General features: G+C 42.9%; 1 protein-coding gene across 2 annotated transcripts in view; it reads left to right on the plus strand.

Moving 5' to 3' along the window:
- LOC138304173 (sulfotransferase 1C1-like) overlaps window positions 1-17,981 on the plus strand; it is a 283,807-nt gene that overhangs the window by 202,002 nt on the left and 63,824 nt on the right. The gene's annotated exons all lie outside the window — the stretch shown is intronic.

Below are 17,981 nucleotides of genomic sequence, written 5' to 3' on the forward strand. Positions count from 1 at the left end.
GAACTAGGACACCCAGGCCCTCATTAAAAGTGGCCACGTAAGTCCAATGGAGTCAGTAACTGCTCCATCGGAATTATGAGATCCACAGAAATGTGGCGGGTATGTATACTTTCATGTAGAAATTTTGACTGCTGAAAGCTGCATGTAAAAGTCAAACCTAAAGGAGGAACTACAGGTAGAAATGGACCTAAAAATTACTAATTCCCAAAAACATTCTTAATTTCTTAGTGGCCCTTCAGGGTCCAACTCGTAATGGGCTGAATTTCCCCATCCTCTGGTTACTAGGTGCCTCAGTGTCAGTAACATCGAGAGTGGGGAAGTACTGGACAATTTCCTGGGCCATTCATAATGAGATTCATAACAGTTTTGGGGTAGTAATGCAGAGGGTCAGTTGTCACAAAGTAGGTACTGGGTTACCTATGAGACTTGCTAAGGATTTCCTGAGGGAAGTTCATAATAATAGCAGCTGAGGTGGGAATCAGATCAAGCCACTGGAGACAGATTGCAGTCACAGTGGCCAACACAGATACTGTAATTTTGAGTTTCACAAGTACGACCAAAGGAGTATCTACAAGGAAAACAACAGGAAGCTTGATGTCTAAGTTACACAAATGGAAATCTCCAGTTTTAAAGGGTATATGGACAGAAAATATTTCAAGTTCATCTGGTTAATGTGCATACAAGTGCAAACAATGTTCTTCATCAAAGGGAAAGAGCATCATTGGCAGTCAACAATCAGACATCAGTGGGCAAGTTGGCCCACATTCAGCAGGAGGAACCATTGGGGTTCTGTCAGCATGGCTCTACAAAGTGTAAAAATATGTTCTTGCTGTAGAAAGATAGCCAATTCAAGGGTGCGTGGCAGGGCAGGTGTGTGGATCTCAGGGTACCTTCCACTTAGCCCCTTTCAGCAGATAGACACAACGAACCAAACAACAAAACTTGCATCAAAGGTCAACAAGACCCATAGGGGAACCAAGTAGGTGGGAGACTTCTAACTACAGTATCCAGGTAGACTTGGTATCTGTGGACAGTAGAAGGGCTGCATCCTGGCAAGAGCCAGAATGATGGAAATTGACAGCCGGGGCTCCTTTTTGTTTTGATTAAGTACAACTGTTTGTTGGAACAGGAACAAGATGTGCAGTAAAAGCATAGGCCATAGGCATGAAGGTAGCTACAGGTTTGGAGCTCTGGGTTTAGTGGTTCTCTTGCAGTGACTAGCATCTGCGCAGGCCAGAACTCCCCAGCAATTAACAGCAGTTTTTGTGGTGAACACGGCTTGGAATAGACCGCAACGTTGGACTGGGTTAGACTTCTGCTGGTGGACTGAAACTTACACCCAATCCATTTAACGGAAAATATAGAGATAGCAAATAAGTTGCCTGCAATACATATCATCATTGAAGTATAAATCAAGGGATACTGGATACACTGAGGTATTTGATGAAAGCAGCATGGGCTGTCCCTTCACAATTTTGTAGGCACTCAACTTAGGGTTTGATTTAGAGTTTGTCAAATTGGTACTCCACTGTGAGGTACGTCCTATCCGCCTTTTTATAAGTGCATTATTTCCCACTTTTAGTAGGGGGGTGGGATATCTGTCACGTTTGTGACAGAGTACCCATCTGCCTATTCTACATGAAGCCCTTAGTTCTTTAGCTTTGGACTGCTGTGATTGACCAGAGTGCCAAGGATAAAGCGTTGGGCCACTTGAGACTCTTTTTGGCACAAAGTATCGCTACTTTGTTTTCAATCGTGGAATTGAAACACATCTGTCTTCTTTAATGAGTCAGGTTTATAGAGACAGTGATTGCAATCTTTGATCCATAAAGTCTTGAATAGTTCATGGACTATAACTGTCGAATATTTTCGTCTTCATAGTCTGTTCAGTGCTCCAAATGGGCGCACCTTCAGGCACCTTCGGCTCTGAATAACAATGTTACAGAGGATTGAAGTGGCCAGGAAGGGAAGCATGGGCGGGGAACAAAGAATAGTGATTTACCACCTTTGCTGTGTTTGGGCTTGGCGTTTAGGATGCTACAGTCACCACAAGGCATCAAGGAGCGATAGTGTCAGGATTCCCTCACCTAATTACCACACCTGTCCAGTGCTAGAAAGTATGAACATAAAGGACTGAGAGAGATTCTGGTCCAGTATACGCTATCCCAAACATATACAAATAGAAATTGAGTATACCATTTCTTATTGGATCCTAGATCAAGTATTCAATGTCTAAATCACAAAAGTCACTGGAAGCATTTACGTAGTGGAGCAAGAGCCCTCAGCCACCCTACGGTGGTATGCTTCATCATAGGGCCATGTTCCGTGTTGGGCCGGCGCTGCTATGCCCAGAGGGCCCAGTGAAGAAGCTTTTTGCCGGAGATCTTTTTATTGCCAATCTGGTTGTCCACAGTGCCACTCAAATGTCCCCAATGTTGAAGAACATCAACAGGACTGCCTAGGAAGATTGGAACGTGGTGATTAAAACTAAGTATAGAGCCCCAATAGTCGTTTTTATTCATTAGTGTTGTCTAATTTAGGATTAAAAACAGTTCAGAGAACATAGGGGAAATGATGTTCCTTTATTCTCACTAAATAACGCTAAGATTGTCATTTGTCCATGGATTTCTTCGTCAGTGAATAGGTCTACATGTTTCATGCCATTATAGCCCAAAAAGGATCTGTGGAAATTCTTTAGGACTAAATCTCAGTAACCTAATCTTCTCTGATGGTCAAGGTCCTATCTCAATCACATTTAGTGAATGGATAATATTTGTCCATGAGACTAATATCCAATAAGCTCAGGTTGTAGTTGACTCAATTATATTAAGGACTCTAAGGGCCATATGTACGAACACATTTTCCCATAGACACAGAATGGGTAAAACCCTTTGATACATCTGGCCCTAAATTCCTAATTATAAGGCCACACAGGGTATGTGAATGTTGGGCTGTTCCCCAGTCATTGCCCAGAGATGTGTCCTGGCTGCTGTACCTACCCAACTTCCATGACCCCGGAAATGGCTCCACTAAGCAAACTACCCTTTATAGCAAAGTTAAATAGTTTCAGACATCAGTATCTAAGTAAGCACCCTGTACCAGGAAATACAGCTGAAAGCTGCACAACTGATAAGGGCCACATATCTCTCTCAATACTGTCAAATGTCAATTGTCGTGATAGGTATTCTGTTTTAAATGACAAGGAAAGCCGAAATGTCATCAATAATCAAGTTGTCAAACAGACAGTTATTTCCAGCTGCTACACATTTGCCCCTAAAATTGATTTGCTGATGTAAAAATACAACTACTCGAAGAAAAGTTAAAGTCATTGGAATTGAGAAATTTGGAAACATATAGGAAGGGAGATCTGACTGATGTTGATCAATAGAGATTAAATAAACACAAAGATAAACTCTTTCAATCCAATGGGGTTATTGTGACTGATCCTATGAGACCGAATTTATAGAGGATTCGATACGAGCAGATATGTGGTTTGACTGTAATGATGAATTATGATAAGGGGAAACAATAAAAATGTATTTAAATCCCGGGCAGATGATGCCCATCAGAACTAATCAAGCCTTTCTCTGGGGATTAAAAGACATGGCAATCTATCAATGGGAAGGAATGGTATGGAGCTGGATGTAAGGCACCCCTTACATTACATTGCAGTCCTGAATAGAGACCAGAGCCTAGTTGTTTATACTGCAGGGCACAAGATAGAAATCCATTGGTAGCCAATACAGACCCTTTTCTGAAAACTGGATGATGGAAAATTGACAACTGACAGGGAAAAAGTATACTTCCATCAGGAAAACTCATGGTATGAGAGATGGTACCCCAAAAATAAATATGCTAAAGTTTCCCAAACTAACTACAGGTGTTCCTCACTGGATAGGAACACTGAGACACTGACACTCAGTAGTAAGGTCAGACATAGCAGTTGCAAAAAGGATTTCAACTAAGTGAGAAAATGATGTAATTGAGTTAACCATCTCAACTTCTGATGTAAAAAATGGTTGTCTGACAATAGATAAGCAGTTGTTACCCTTTCCACTTTCAAACATTCAATTTAAATCTAGAATTCCTCTCCTGCAAAGTATCATCATGAATAGAAATATCTACCCTAGGACTGAGAATCAGCAAATTGATATTGTATTCCCTCATAATCCTCCAAAGATAATTTAGGAATGAATAGTCGGCACTGTGACTTGGTCTGTGAGAACATGGATTTAGACACATGTCCAATTCTAGGTCATAAAAGAAGTAGTAGTATGAAGAAACACTAAAGTTGCTGGCCTGGAATATTGCAGCACTAAAAAAACAAAATATTGCAACACTAAAAAACAAAATGAAAGACCCTAGTTGTGATGATTTTATTACAACTGTAAATATCTCTGTATATCAGGAAACCTGGCTGCTGGACTTTCTACATATGGAGGGTTATGTCACTTATAGTATTGAGGCAGTATCTTCCTCAAATAAGGGACATCCCTTTGGTGGTCTCTCTACGAGGTTTATGGTTGGTACTGCTTGGGCGCTTCAGTTCTACTTCGGGACAGCAGTAGCAATAACATCCAACATCTATTGATTAGATGTGTGACAGGTATAGAGGTCTTTTTAATGTTGTGGCAAGAAGTCTATTACCATGTAATATTTAAGAAATGCATTAAAATATCCTAAATTAAACATCAATACTGATGTCATAGCAGGTGACACAAGTCAGAGGTTTGAACCTGTTCCCTTTATTGAAGAGATACCCAATAATGAGGAATCCCTGAGGTTGAAACGATGCTGACACAGTAAACAGAATACTGAGACTTGGAGGATGCAGACGCGGCGAGGGTGCACGCTTCATGCTGTGAGAAGGAGGTGCTGCAGGGGGACATGGATGCAGAGAGGGGACGCCGCAAGGCTGCGAGGTGGCCACGAGCCACAAGACAACCCCTGTGAGGCAGACACTGAGGAGGACGAGGGGACAGGGGAATGAAGGGCACGGGGCTCAGCTCAGCAAAGGGCTTGGCACACCATAGCCCCCTCCACCATATGCTGCTGCCGCTTGAGGTCATATAAGCAGGGATTTGCCAACTTTTGTCTCCGTGGCCAGTGTGAGGAGCGTATTTGAGGGTCACTGAGCGATCACTGAGCCACCGCCATCTACACACACCCCTCTGTGGGTAGCGGCCAATGCTCACTACAGTGGTTTAAACGGAGTGTGCTCAAGAGTGCACCTGAGGAGCTACATAAGGTCCTAGAACTGCGTGGGGCAAGCAGCAAGCAAGCTGAAAAGTAAGACATAGCAGGCACTGCAGATATGGAGGAGGGTCTGTAAAAAATTCTCCAAAAGTTGCTATAATCTACTACAAGCACCTGTAAGTAAGGCGGTGGCTGTACCTGACTATATTTTATTATATATTTTCTGCTTTTTTGTTCCTTGGCCTTACTGTATTCAGGGCCACTCTTTTGGAGGGGGATAAGAGTGTGATTGGAAAGTACCCTCCAAGCGGTCTCTAACCCATGAAACATTTAATCATTATTAAAGAATTTGATTGATTAGTCTTTTTGGAGCATAGGATAATACTATTAAAAGACTAAACTGTGCGTGGGGGCTGTGGTGAGGTCACCGGAAGTAACCTTGACTGCCCAGCAGAAGTAGCCCATCTAGGTTTGGGTGCAGCTTGCTGGCTAGTTGATTAATCCCGCCCAGTTGCTCTGCACCCAGTCTGTGCACTGCCCACTGTGTACTTGAGAGAAAACTTGCTGGGCTCTTGCGCCTACCCTGTGGAGTATACTTTCAACTCTGCCAATTAAGTGCCATAGTGTGACCCAGTGTCATACCCTACAGCTTCATTTCTGTATTTGGCCTGGAGGCTCTAGGTGGCACCAGCATGACAGCTCAGAGGCTATGTCCAGAAACATTAATTTTCACAAGAGCATGTAAAAAAACAAATCAAATCTGCTTAGAAACAATGGGCTCGGCCTGACCAGGCAAAAAGTTCAAATTCAATCTTTTCCTTCTTACAAAAAGAGAAGCAAGTCGGCCCAGTTACAATGGCTGATGGAGTGGCTCCTGACTCCTCTATGGTTGCTGAAACAAATGTAAATCATGACTCATCTGTTGCAAATTTCATTATCAGTCGCAGAAATGGGGCATAGCACACCTATTTGTAAGGCTTTAAGCGATCTCATTATAGAGGATTTCACTCTTCCGGATATTAATGTGAATGTGGACATTAACTTAAGGAGCTCTCCACCCTGTGGGTGCTACACAGGCCTCTGGTCTAAGGCTTTTTAGCAGCACTCCTACAAATCAAGCTTCTTTCATCCCTCATACATCTACAACTTCTGACTTTGAAATTCCTGGGAACCTGTCTTGCGTTCCCCCGGTCAATACATGCTAATATCTGAGTCTTTCAAATGCATGAAAATAATTTTATTCTCTGTTCTAGCTTTATTAGAAAAATCAGTAAATAACTCTGATCATATACAATATATTTTATTGGTAATACTAACAGTATGGATGGGCTCAAAGGAGGAGGAGTTGGGCCCAGGTGAGAATTTTCTAACTGGTACACATGAGGCTTGCAGAAAGCTTGGCCTTTCGGACATTGGTCCACTTCCTGTGGCTTCTGATAGCATCCTGTCTTATAAAGCTCACAAATGATCTTCATCTCTTGAACAGAGACTCAAGCTGGCAGGCCTCAAGTCTTCTTTAAGGCAGTTCACGTTAAGAACTTACCTTGTAAAGTCAGTCCAGTCTACTCATTAAAAAATCTTTTTAGAAACCCTCCCTTCTCTTTTGAAGCTGTTACCCTGTCTAAGGACCTGGGCTCTGGGGTGGAACCCTTTCCTATTTTTAGACAAACGATTCAGTCCACAACCAGGCCATCAGTCTTCCGCCCCAGCTACTAGTAAAGGGAAGGGAAATGCAAAAAACAGTCTGCTAAGAAGAATAAACAGAGGATATCGAAGAAAAAGCCAAGAAAAATTAGGTTCCAGGAGCTCTGACCCCAAAGGAGACATTTGATCGGATTCCAATCCAAGGAAAAAGTGAGCGGCATCTCCTTGGGTTGAACAATCAGTTGCAGAGGTGGTAACCTCATCAGTGAATCCTAGAGCTGGTCCTTTTGTTGCTGACCCTTTTGCTGCTGCATCCAACCCTGAGTCAAATAACCTTCAAAATCGCTGTCAGCTGAGTGGGAATTTTCTTCCTGGTGCTGCCGCTGTCACTCTTGCCTCTGTGGATACTGTATGTCTAGACTTTGTAACATTATTTGACTCTAACCAGGAACTGCTTGTTCTTATTATCTTGTTTCGCAGATATTGAAAACTTAAAGCTGATATAAATTAAAGATATCTCTCTTGTATATTTAGCGCATGCCCCGGGAGTGGTTAGGACAAGGACTTGCTTTTACTATAAAATTGTTGCTAATCTAATTCTACAACATTGTGACCAGTTGCAGTCTAAAGGTATTCATGTAATCCCAGTTTGGGATGAAAAGCTTACTCCTAGCGGTCACTTTGGTCACTCAGTTCAGCCACTGTTTGATGATTGGTCGATTCCTGTGTGTGGTTTATACACTTCCAACGTGAAAAATGTGAGTGTCTCTGTTTTAAGTGGTGGGAGGTTAGTAAAATATCCTGAGTCTGATGTCACTGTCTCCTCCTCCCTCCGGGTGGAGGACAAGCAAGAGAAATTGAGCTATTTAGCTGGAGCATTAAATAGTACTCGGGCGATAGGGCACATCCCAAACTTTGGTCACAAATTTAGAGTGGTTTCCTGAAATGCAGCAGAAATTGCAAATTCGACAGAAAAATTTGACTTCTTAATTAGTTTAAATGCTGATTTCATCTGCATCCAGGAAACCTGGTGTACTGCTAATTTTTTGTGTGTGTATACTGTTTTATGTTGTCGTGCTTTGCTTTCTAAGAAAGGTCATGCAAAAGGGTGAATTGCTATACTTCTGACTAATACGTTTAAATGTGATTACGAAAATTACATAGCTCTTCTAATCTTTCCAGGCATTGAATGTTAATTTCTATATAGAAGATGGTAGAAGAGTTCTTCTGCTAGTGATAAAGGCATATATTCCCCCAGATAATTGTTAAAATAAAATCCTATCTGAAGTGTGTTATTACATTTCAGAGATTGAGATGAATGAAGGAGAATGTTAAGTATTGCTAGTTGGCACATAAATTGTAAAGTGACTAATCACTCTATCAATTTATTCTGCGTTGCAGAGAAGGAATTTGCATTTAACATCCTGCCTTCACTGTTCCCACCTAATGTTAGAACGGATAAAAGAGGTTATATTCTTCTAAACTGTCTGAGAAAAAATGGTTATATGATTTTGAATAGGAGATTCAATTTGGATTCACCAGCCCAGTTTACGCATAGATCCTTGAAGGGAGGTTCTATTATAGACTGTTTTAATGCTTCATACACTTTATTGCAATATGTTGAGGATTTGACAATCTCTGATTCCTCATTTAGTGATCATATGATCCTTGTCCTTTCTTTAAATGTGAGTCTGTCTGCTGTAGAAGACTGTAATTTCGATGGCCTAGAAACCAATATCAATAAGAACACTGGGAGAGCTCACTGGTTCCCTCCAAAAAGAACTCACTTAAAAATATGTCTAGAGAGGGCCATTTTGATTTTAGATGTAAAGGGTAATCTCCAAGTCACCCCAAAAGAAAGTGTGTTCCTCAGTGCTACTCCTGAATAAAGAAATTAATAGGTTAATTAGGCTACAGTTTATCCAATTCTCAAAAGAAAGGGGTAGAGTGATATTTTCATTAAAGAGAAGAAGATGGCAGCTAAAGGTAGGCATAAGAAAGCAGGTTGTCAAGCGGAGGTTGAGTGATCTGAGAGAAGCTGCCACTACAAAAAATTCTCACAAATATTGCACGATTGTTGCAGAATGCTGCAGTACTAATAAGATCTCCTATCCCCCTCCCATTGCAGAAGCAACGTGGAGAGGTTACATTCTCTCTCTCTATGCAGAACATTCTGGTATTAAAACACAAAAAGACATCTTGCCCGATTACAATAGAGATGCTGATAGTTATGGTCCCCCTTCAGCAGATGAGATTGCAGCATTTATCAGAGCAGTGCGAGCATGGGTGCAATGGGCCCAGATGAGGTTCCAATCTCAGTGATTAGGCAAAAGCCTTCACTCTGGGGAAAGGTCTTGCAACCTGTATTTGAAAACTGTTATTTAAAAGGTATGGTGCCCCCATCATGGGTAGGGAGTGTTATTATACCTCTACATAAGAAGGGTGAGTAGGAGCATCAAGAACACCCCAGCCCCCGCCTCCACAGTACTGCGTGTGAGAAAGCTGAGGACACTTGACCGCTGCTTCTCCTGGGAGGAACTTACCAGAGACCACTGCTGCAGCTTCAGTGTCCACAAAAGGAGCATGCTACAAGATTCCAGTTGCTCGGATCCTGATGATGTGGGCAAGGGTAATTTATGGTCCATATGGCTTGGGGGAACGTGCCTCGGCGCTAGAACAGTTCTGACTTTAAATAAAGAGTCAGAATAAACATCACCTATAGTGAAAGGGGATTAACCACTGAAGCTAGTGACTGGGGACTGAGGACTGGGGACTGAGATTCACAGTCCTACCTATGAAACACGAGCCCTGTCCGACGGGACTGTGTGTCTTCTTTGTGGATACTGTATTTTACTTTAAGTTTGCACATTTATAACTCTTTTTTTTCATAAACACCAAGTATTTGTCTCAACAATAATTTATTGCTGCAGCTGAACATCTTTTGAGTGGTGAGCCTGTGTTCATACCCCACATGTCGACCCGCTCTGCTCAACCCACAGAACCACTGACAGTCAAGTGCTGAAGGGGTAATTGGCCCAGTTGCTCAGAATCCATAGTAGATTGAGCCCCCAGACATCAGGAGTAAAAGGCCTCAACCCAGGATATTCTTGATTCTACCTGCAATTTATTTCTTTGTCTCTACAGTTCCCCATAGGGAAAATTATTCATATTGCAATATACTATTGCTCACAATTTTTTTCCTATATGATTAAGTTACCAGTTTAAAAAAAATATTTGATGTATAACTCCAGATCCAAAACTTTTATGGACACCTAGTAATAATCAAGACACAGGGAGTGATTTATATTTCGGCGGACAGGATACTCCGTCACAAATGTGACAGATGTCCCGTCCTCTGTTTTACAAGTGCCATAGGATACAATGCTCTTGTAAAACAGCAGTCGGAATATCCATCACATTTGTGACTGAGTTTCCCATCTGCTGTGATATAAATCAGGCCTATAGTTCTATGTTTTTGCTACTGTTATTCAAAACAGAATGATATTTTTTCAATTCATGTACCATGTCATTCGATATCGCTAAGACGTCATCTAATTACCAGACCCCTAAAACTACACGGGTGTACCCTCATGTAGGATTCATTCCAGGCATGTTCCCTCTCATACCAACTCATAAAAAGTCTCTGCTCTCATCACAGATCCACATAACTGATGGCACAAATATTTCTGGTACAAGACATATTTGGTATGCAGAACAAATTCTGTAAATTCTAAAATCATGTCAACATGGCAATAAAAACTGGCTGATCTGGAGGTGAAAAAAATATTAAAACGTTTCTAGTCTGCCATCAAGTTCAAATATACTGTAGTATAAAATTCTTTATGTCCATTGTTAAAAACCAATAGTTATCTCCCAAAGGAATCTCATAAAGTTTTTTTTATAAAGTCTTTGGAGTCTTTGGCATAATATCACAAGATGTTAACTATACCTGCACTAACTCATAATGTCGTTGTCTCTCGCAAATGTAGATCTCTTCCTATCCTTCATGTCATCTTGGAACATTTCTAATACCTTCTCCATCATGATATAATTGTTTTTAGTAGTTTTGTCTAATTTGAAATCTGATTTACATGTGTTTGTTTCTTCTATTATTTTTTAAGGATTTTTATCTTGCATCAGAATTAATTTCCAGGAGGTTTGTGTAGTTTCTTTTACCATCTTTTTCATGACAGCATAAGTATATTTAGACACCCCTAATGAAGAGGCAGAGGAAAATGATTGATTTTAAGTTACAAAGGTTTGTTCTACCATCTTGTCTCAATGCAGAGGTTCTTGAGTGTCTTTCTGTATGCAATTTTGGATGAGTTTAATGATAGTTGTATATCACAATATCCACTGCCTATAGTTTGCCACATTCCAAATAATATGCATACTTATGAGTTTGTGCCTGGTCTAGGCAACTTCCGGATAGCTTCAATGCAGTCTACAGCCACGTGCTTTTCCACAGACTGCATGTCATGACCTAGATACTTTAGAGGCTGTGTGCCTTTTCATGATGTCAGACTGAAAATAATGGGTGTCAGCCTTACATTGGTCAAAAGGAGTCAGACACAACCAACAAATCATCTACCTTTTGAATCAGAGCAGATCCTCCTGAGAAGACGAGGAGAGAGAAAATCTATTGGGACTCATAAACCCTTGAGGTAGAGTAGATATTGTCAGCTGGCATACTGTGTATGAGAACGAAAAAAAGCACTGACTCTCTGGTTATATGAGAATAGATAAAAATGCTAAACAGAGATCTAGAAAGTGAGCCAAATAGGTGGTGACTGGAATGCAAGATAATATGGCTCTGGGTTTAGGAACAACAGGAAAACTGTGCATTTTCACAGCCTTAACAGATCACAGGTCTTGCACAAACCTCTACATGTCTATGCTAGGCGTTTTGATCAGCAAAATAAAAGTGTTTCTTACACTCACAGTATGTACTAGGACTCCTTGTTTTAACAAAGCACTGATAACAGGTCTGATACTAACAACATATTTCACATATGATCTCTTTTTGTCTACTGGAAACAAGGTGTTTACGGAGCAGTCGGCACCTCTCGGGGTGTCCTAAAAAGTACAATATTGGTGACTGGAGTTTTGGGTAAACTCAGATTATTTAGGTTGGTGGGGTGAAATAGAGATTACATTGGGACAAGCTTGTTTCCAAGTATCCATTTATCTGCATCTCAGTCTGCTCAGCCCTTCCCCTCATTTTGTCCCATTTTACATTCTCCTTGCCCACCCCTCTCATTTGACTTTCCCATGTCTCCCCCCTTCCTCCCTTTTATAGTTTGCTGAAAAGATCACATTTGTACAGACATAAATCTTAATTAATTTGATTCCTTTGTCCTTTCTTGTACTGCTAAACAATAATTAGCCACAGAAACTAACTCAGCTAAACCCTTGGTGTTCCTCCCGGACAAAGGGTGCGGAACTGCCTCTGCAACTTTGGCAGCAGATCTTGAACAAAATAGCATCAATTTACCTTCATTATCGCTTCCTGATCACTTCCAGCAGGCTAAGAAATACCAGGATAATATTCAAATTGATCTTTCAAATGGTCAACATAAGAAGCAGGAGGTTCACCTTTCTTCTTTTTACCATTGGTCATTTTACACCAGTCAGTCTTAACCAGGCACACCGGCATTACTATATTTACTAAAGCATCTTTCACACCAGGTATTCCTTTCCACCAAACGATCCATAACAACATTCAGCATAAGAAGTTGTAACAGGTGAATGACATCTGTAGTTCTTTCTGGAATTTCATGGGTTTTAGGAAACTACTTTTTAATGCATACTAGATCTTTATGGGAGTCTACCTACCTGACTGGGCAAGGGGGTTTGTTGGTAATTTTGGGCGTGCCTCTCAAGTGCTCTTGTTCTCCGAACAATAGTGCACTACAGACTATCTCGGGTTATAGCTGAACTACGTCCCAAACTGGTCTGATGTCCAGCGTCAACTTGGTAGGATCCTGACCCAGAATGAACCCTGGAAGAGGTGTGTGATGTCACGCAGTCAGCCTCTCATCTTCCGTGCATTGTATCGAACACTAGCAATTCGCCACCTAGCTCAACCCTGCTTGCATGCACGTCATTTGCCAGTACCCTCCTGCTGGCTGTAACACTGTTGTACTCCACTTCCAGGCGCACAGACTGCTGGCATGTGGAAGCTCAAGACATCTAACAGACCTCCCTCCTTGTCTGCGACTTGCTTTGGCTCTTCAAATTTGATTTGGAGAAACAAAAAATAAAGAGGCGGAGTAGTAGGGGTAGCACCCTGTCCCTCAAATGGGTAATCTTGTATTTTATTCTGTCATGAGTGTTTATGGTTGTTTGCTTCTTCACATCAGTTCAGCAGCACTGGCGACTTGTCAGAGTCTATTTTATTTTTACAGTCTTTTCACCTTTTTCTGGGATTACTTAGGTGTTCTAGATCAACGGTATCTTACTCTGGTAAGGTTTTCTTCCTATCCTCGCTAGTGAGTCCAACCCTGCCCATGCTTTTGGAACGCTGAGGACGGAGGCCTCTTTGTATGTGGATTTAAAGGATTAACTCTGACAGGAATTCTAAGGAGTATTTGGGAATTGAGATGACAAATGCACCCTTTAGCTATATGAAGAGGATGTCGGATATGGAGGAAATGATATAATATAGATATGTGAAACTTTGGGGACCAGTTTGAAGAGTCCTATACTGGAAGCTGGCGTTGATATCTCTCATAGAAGGAATTACAGGGATCGTTCCTACCTCTGAGTCCTGATGGAGACCCGCTTGGGAGCACGGAATTGGCCCTTGTGTTTTAATGGGGTCAAAACGTCGATGATATTGTTGTAGCTTGGATTGGTTTATCGAGTCAAGTTGAGGACAGTAGAGATTATGGGATTACGGCCTAGAGGAAATGATTTTGGCTTAATTGTACAAATGGTCAACCAACAGGCTCCTTAAATTGAAGTCTTTTGTAGATATATTGTGCATTGGTTGTATGATTCTATATCTTCAAGTCACAAGAACATTTCTTTTGCACAATTATTATGTCCTCTTTTCTTTCTTGATATGGTAGGATTTTTAGAATTATATAAAGAATAATTAAAAGTGAAAATGTGTTTACAGGGTGGTTTCATGATTAGTTATTGTAATGTTATGCTTCTTGTTCAAAATTTAATTCCTATTGTGTATGGATCATTAAGTGTACAAAACAAGAAGTTAAACACTCTCCGGATGGACCGTTGTAGTTCTGTATTATGTTGGTACATCTCATGGGCAGGAGTATGATTTAATGGTGCTAACTCTTGTTTTGACTTCTTCCTCCACTTCTCATTCACCCCACCCTCATGAACATTCAGGAAAACAGTAAGGCGTCTATCAGCCTTAAGCTGCAGCTTATCCTGTGGAGACGGCTCTCAAACATTCTGTAGGTGGGTTAGGGCCCCTTTTGCACTCTCACTTACGTTCACTAGGGTCTGTGCTGGGTTCTAGACATTACTTTGCTTCTCTCTTCCTTTTTGCACCGTTTGTAGAGTCTCCAGTGCAATTAGTGAAAATCACAATAGTTAGAAATGGGCCTAGGGGGAGCGCTAACCATATACTAAGAAAGTGAAATGCCAAAGTCGGTTCCCCACCTACGTAAGTGTAGTGTGGAGAGGGGAGCTGGGGGTACTAGGAACGCCCAAAGGTAAGTACCACAACCCACCCCAGCGACCAGGAAAATAGGAGTAAATCAGTAAGTTTCACAGAGCACACACAGAGAAATAAGGAAGAATAATGCAAAACCCAGAAGAGACTGCAAGACACCAACAGTGGATTCCTGGACAAGCAGATCTGTGGAAAAAGGGGACCAAGCCCAAGAAGCACAGAAGAGTCCAGGAAGGGCAGGAGCCGCTACAACCCGGATGAAGGTGTAAAAGTAAACCACTGGTGAAGTAGAGTCAGTACTGCACCCAAGAAGATGAAGTCGGGTTCCTGGAGGGTGCAGGTGATGTCCCATGCCGGATGGAGGATTACAGTCGGGTTTGAGTCGTCGGAGTCTGCCAAAAAACTTTGGCACACGCAAAGCTTGCAGTAAGTGGTAAATGGCGCTGCTGGGGACTAGGAAGGACCAGGTGGACTCTACCCAGGAGAGGGAGTCAGAGGGGGCCTTCAGCACAGAGAGCCCACAGAAGACCAGGCAGCACCACAGGAGTCACACAGGACAGGGACAGGAAAGTCGTAGAAAAGGCCCATGCAGCACTATGAAAAAGGCTCCCACGCCACCAGAGAACCACTCAGGGAGCTGTGCCTTGCAGCAAGGAGTCCTGGGGGCTGGAGCTTCAAGATGCATGACGATCTTAGAGGAAGGATGCCAACAACCCTTGGCAGCTGCAAATGATGTGGTGCATGGGGGTACATGCCCACTTGGGCAGGCAAGGGCTTACCTTCACTCAAGTTGGACAATTGGAAGAGAGGACCATTGGGACCACTTCAGTCCACCACCCATGATGCAGGATCCACGCAGCTCAGCAGGAGAGGGGATCCATGCAGTTGATCGTCGTTGCAGTTGGTGCCTACAGAAGCAGGGGAGTGACTATTTCACTCCAAGGGAGATTCCTTCTTTCTTCTGATGCAGGCTGAAGATGGGCTGTCCTCAGAGGATGCACGACTGTGGAAATGTTGCAGTTGCTGGAAGGAGCCAGAGATACAATGTTGCAGAAGGCGTCTTACTTCTTTGTTGCAGCTTGTAGGGTCCTGAAGAGTCCAGATGCAGTTTCTTCGGTCAGAAGTCGAAGTTGAGGGTGCAGAGGATTCCTGCTGGAGTCTTGCAATCCGAATCTGAGGAACCACCCAAAGGAGAGACCCTAAATAGCCCTGAAAGGGGGGTAGGTCACCTAGTTGTGTGACCACCTATCAGGAGGGGACTCTGATGTCACCTGCTGGCACTGGCCATTCAAATGCCCCCAGAGTTCCCTGCCAACCTTGAATCCAAGATGGCAAAACCCAGTATCCCTCTGGAGATGCTCTAAGTACCACCCCTGGAGTGGTGATGGACAGGGGAGTGGTCACTCCCCTTTCCTTTGTCCAGTTTCGCGCCAGAGCAGGGACTGGGGTCCCTGAACCTGTGTAGACTGATTTATGTAAGGAGGGCACCAAATGTGCCCTTCAAAGCATTTCCAGTGGCTTGGGGAGACTACCCGTCCAAAGCCTGTAGCACCTATTTCCAAAGGGAGAGGGTGTAACACCCCTCTCACAAAGGAAATCCTTTATTCTGCCTTCCTGGGCTCGAGCTTCTCAAGTAACAGGAGGACAGAAACCTGTCTGGGAGGTGGCAGCAGCATGGGCTGCCTGGAAACCATCAGAAGGCTGTAATGGCAATACTGGGAGTCCTCTAAGGAGCCCCCAGAGTGCATGGAATCATACAACCAATGCTTGCAAAAGCCTTGGTGGTATGATTTCAGCATGTTTGATACCAAACATGCCTATGTTCAGAGTTACCATTATGTAGATGGACATAGGTAGTAACCTATGTCCAATAGACGCATAAAATGGCGTCCCCGCACTCACAAAGTCCAGGTAAATGGGCCTGGAGTTCGGTGGGTCACCTCTGCTAGTGCAGGGGTTCTCTCACACACAGGTACCTTGCACCCTGTACTCTGTGCTAGAAGGCCTGCCATAGGGGTAACTTATAAGTGGCCTGGTGTAGTGAAAGATGGCCCACGCAAGGTGCAATGGCAGTCCTGCAAAAGTCTTTGCATGGGCTCTCTGTGGGTGTCAAAATATATGCTGTAGTTCATAGGGATCCCCTGGAACCCCAGTGCCTTGGGTACCTAGGTACCATATACTAGGGACTTATAAGGGGGCACCAGTGTGACAGTTGTGGGTGAAATACAGATTTTTGGGAGAGAGAGCATAATCACTGGGGTCCTGGTTAGCAGGATCCCTGTGAACACAATCAAGCACACTTACATCAGGCAGAAAAACGGGGTAACTATGCCAAGAAAGAGGGTACTTTCCTACCGAGGGGGGGCAACCATAGTGTACCCACAACAATTTCAGTGTCTATTTCCTCCTCACAAGGATTAGAGGGACAGGGACTGCCAGTGGCACCACACATGCAAAGGAACAGGCTTTTGAACCAGTAACCTTCAGAAATATGTCTACTCACTCATTTTGTTCCGTTGTTAAGAGCTGTAATATACATTGGGTACAGATTTGGCAGTTAACATTTTCTGTGATAAACTGGCTTGGCTGTCTTTTGAGAGCATGGCTTTGTTCTGTCCAGCAACAGCCAGATCATATATAGGGCCCTAATTGCTCAACTTAAATCCCAGTGACCATTTGCTGCTCCACACCTTCTAGTAAGGAAAGCCTTGGAAGATGTCCACAAACATTGGTCAAGCTCTCGTTGACTACGGTGTGGAAATGTGAAGGAAACTCACATTGGGAATAGACACTAGCATCTTGCCTTTGTCAGCTGTTTCCTCATAGTAATAGACCTCTGGAGCCAGTACTTGGTATTCATCTAAATTTGAAAAGGATTTAATTCAGCCTAAACTGAAAGAGGCAAGTGCCATAAAAGGGCATTCCAGTTCTGCATTCTATTAGGTTCGTACTAATCCTGAAGCAGAAGAAAAGGCTGATGGTACTGCCACATATTGGAGGATCATGAACTGGATCGCACATCTTGTCTTGGAGTTTCCATGTTGTTGCTACTGTGGTCTTGTGTCACTTAATCATAACACAGTGTGTCCCTGGTTGCGGTCGTGGCCACCCTCTCCAGTTGGTGCCTCACATCACGAGCAGGCCTCTAGAGGGCCTCTAATATATGGAATCTTGACGCTGACAGAAATTTCGAAGATGCTGAAACCTAAAAACTCCAAACACCCTTCAGTGTCAGCTACAAGATGGCATTCCATCTTCCGCTACCACTTGGCAGCATGGGCTTGCTTGTCTCCAGTTTGAGTGTTAACTTGACTCCTGATCTTCTTTACAGAAGCCAGAGACCGGCTTCCTCAGTAAACCAGCCATTCTTTGATCTGAAACTCTGTTGAGCTTCTTGTACCGACTAGTGATCCCTCTTTCAGTGGATTTTGGAGCTCCAGCAGAGTTTAGGGGGCTGGGTTTGTTTTATTTGGTGCAGAACCATAGTTTCAGTTGT

The sequence above is a fragment of the Pleurodeles waltl genome, chromosome 7, assembly GCF_031143425.1.
Source record: "Pleurodeles waltl isolate 20211129_DDA chromosome 7, aPleWal1.hap1.20221129, whole genome shotgun sequence".
NCBI classification, from domain to species: Eukaryota; Metazoa; Chordata; class Amphibia; order Caudata; family Salamandridae; genus Pleurodeles; species Pleurodeles waltl.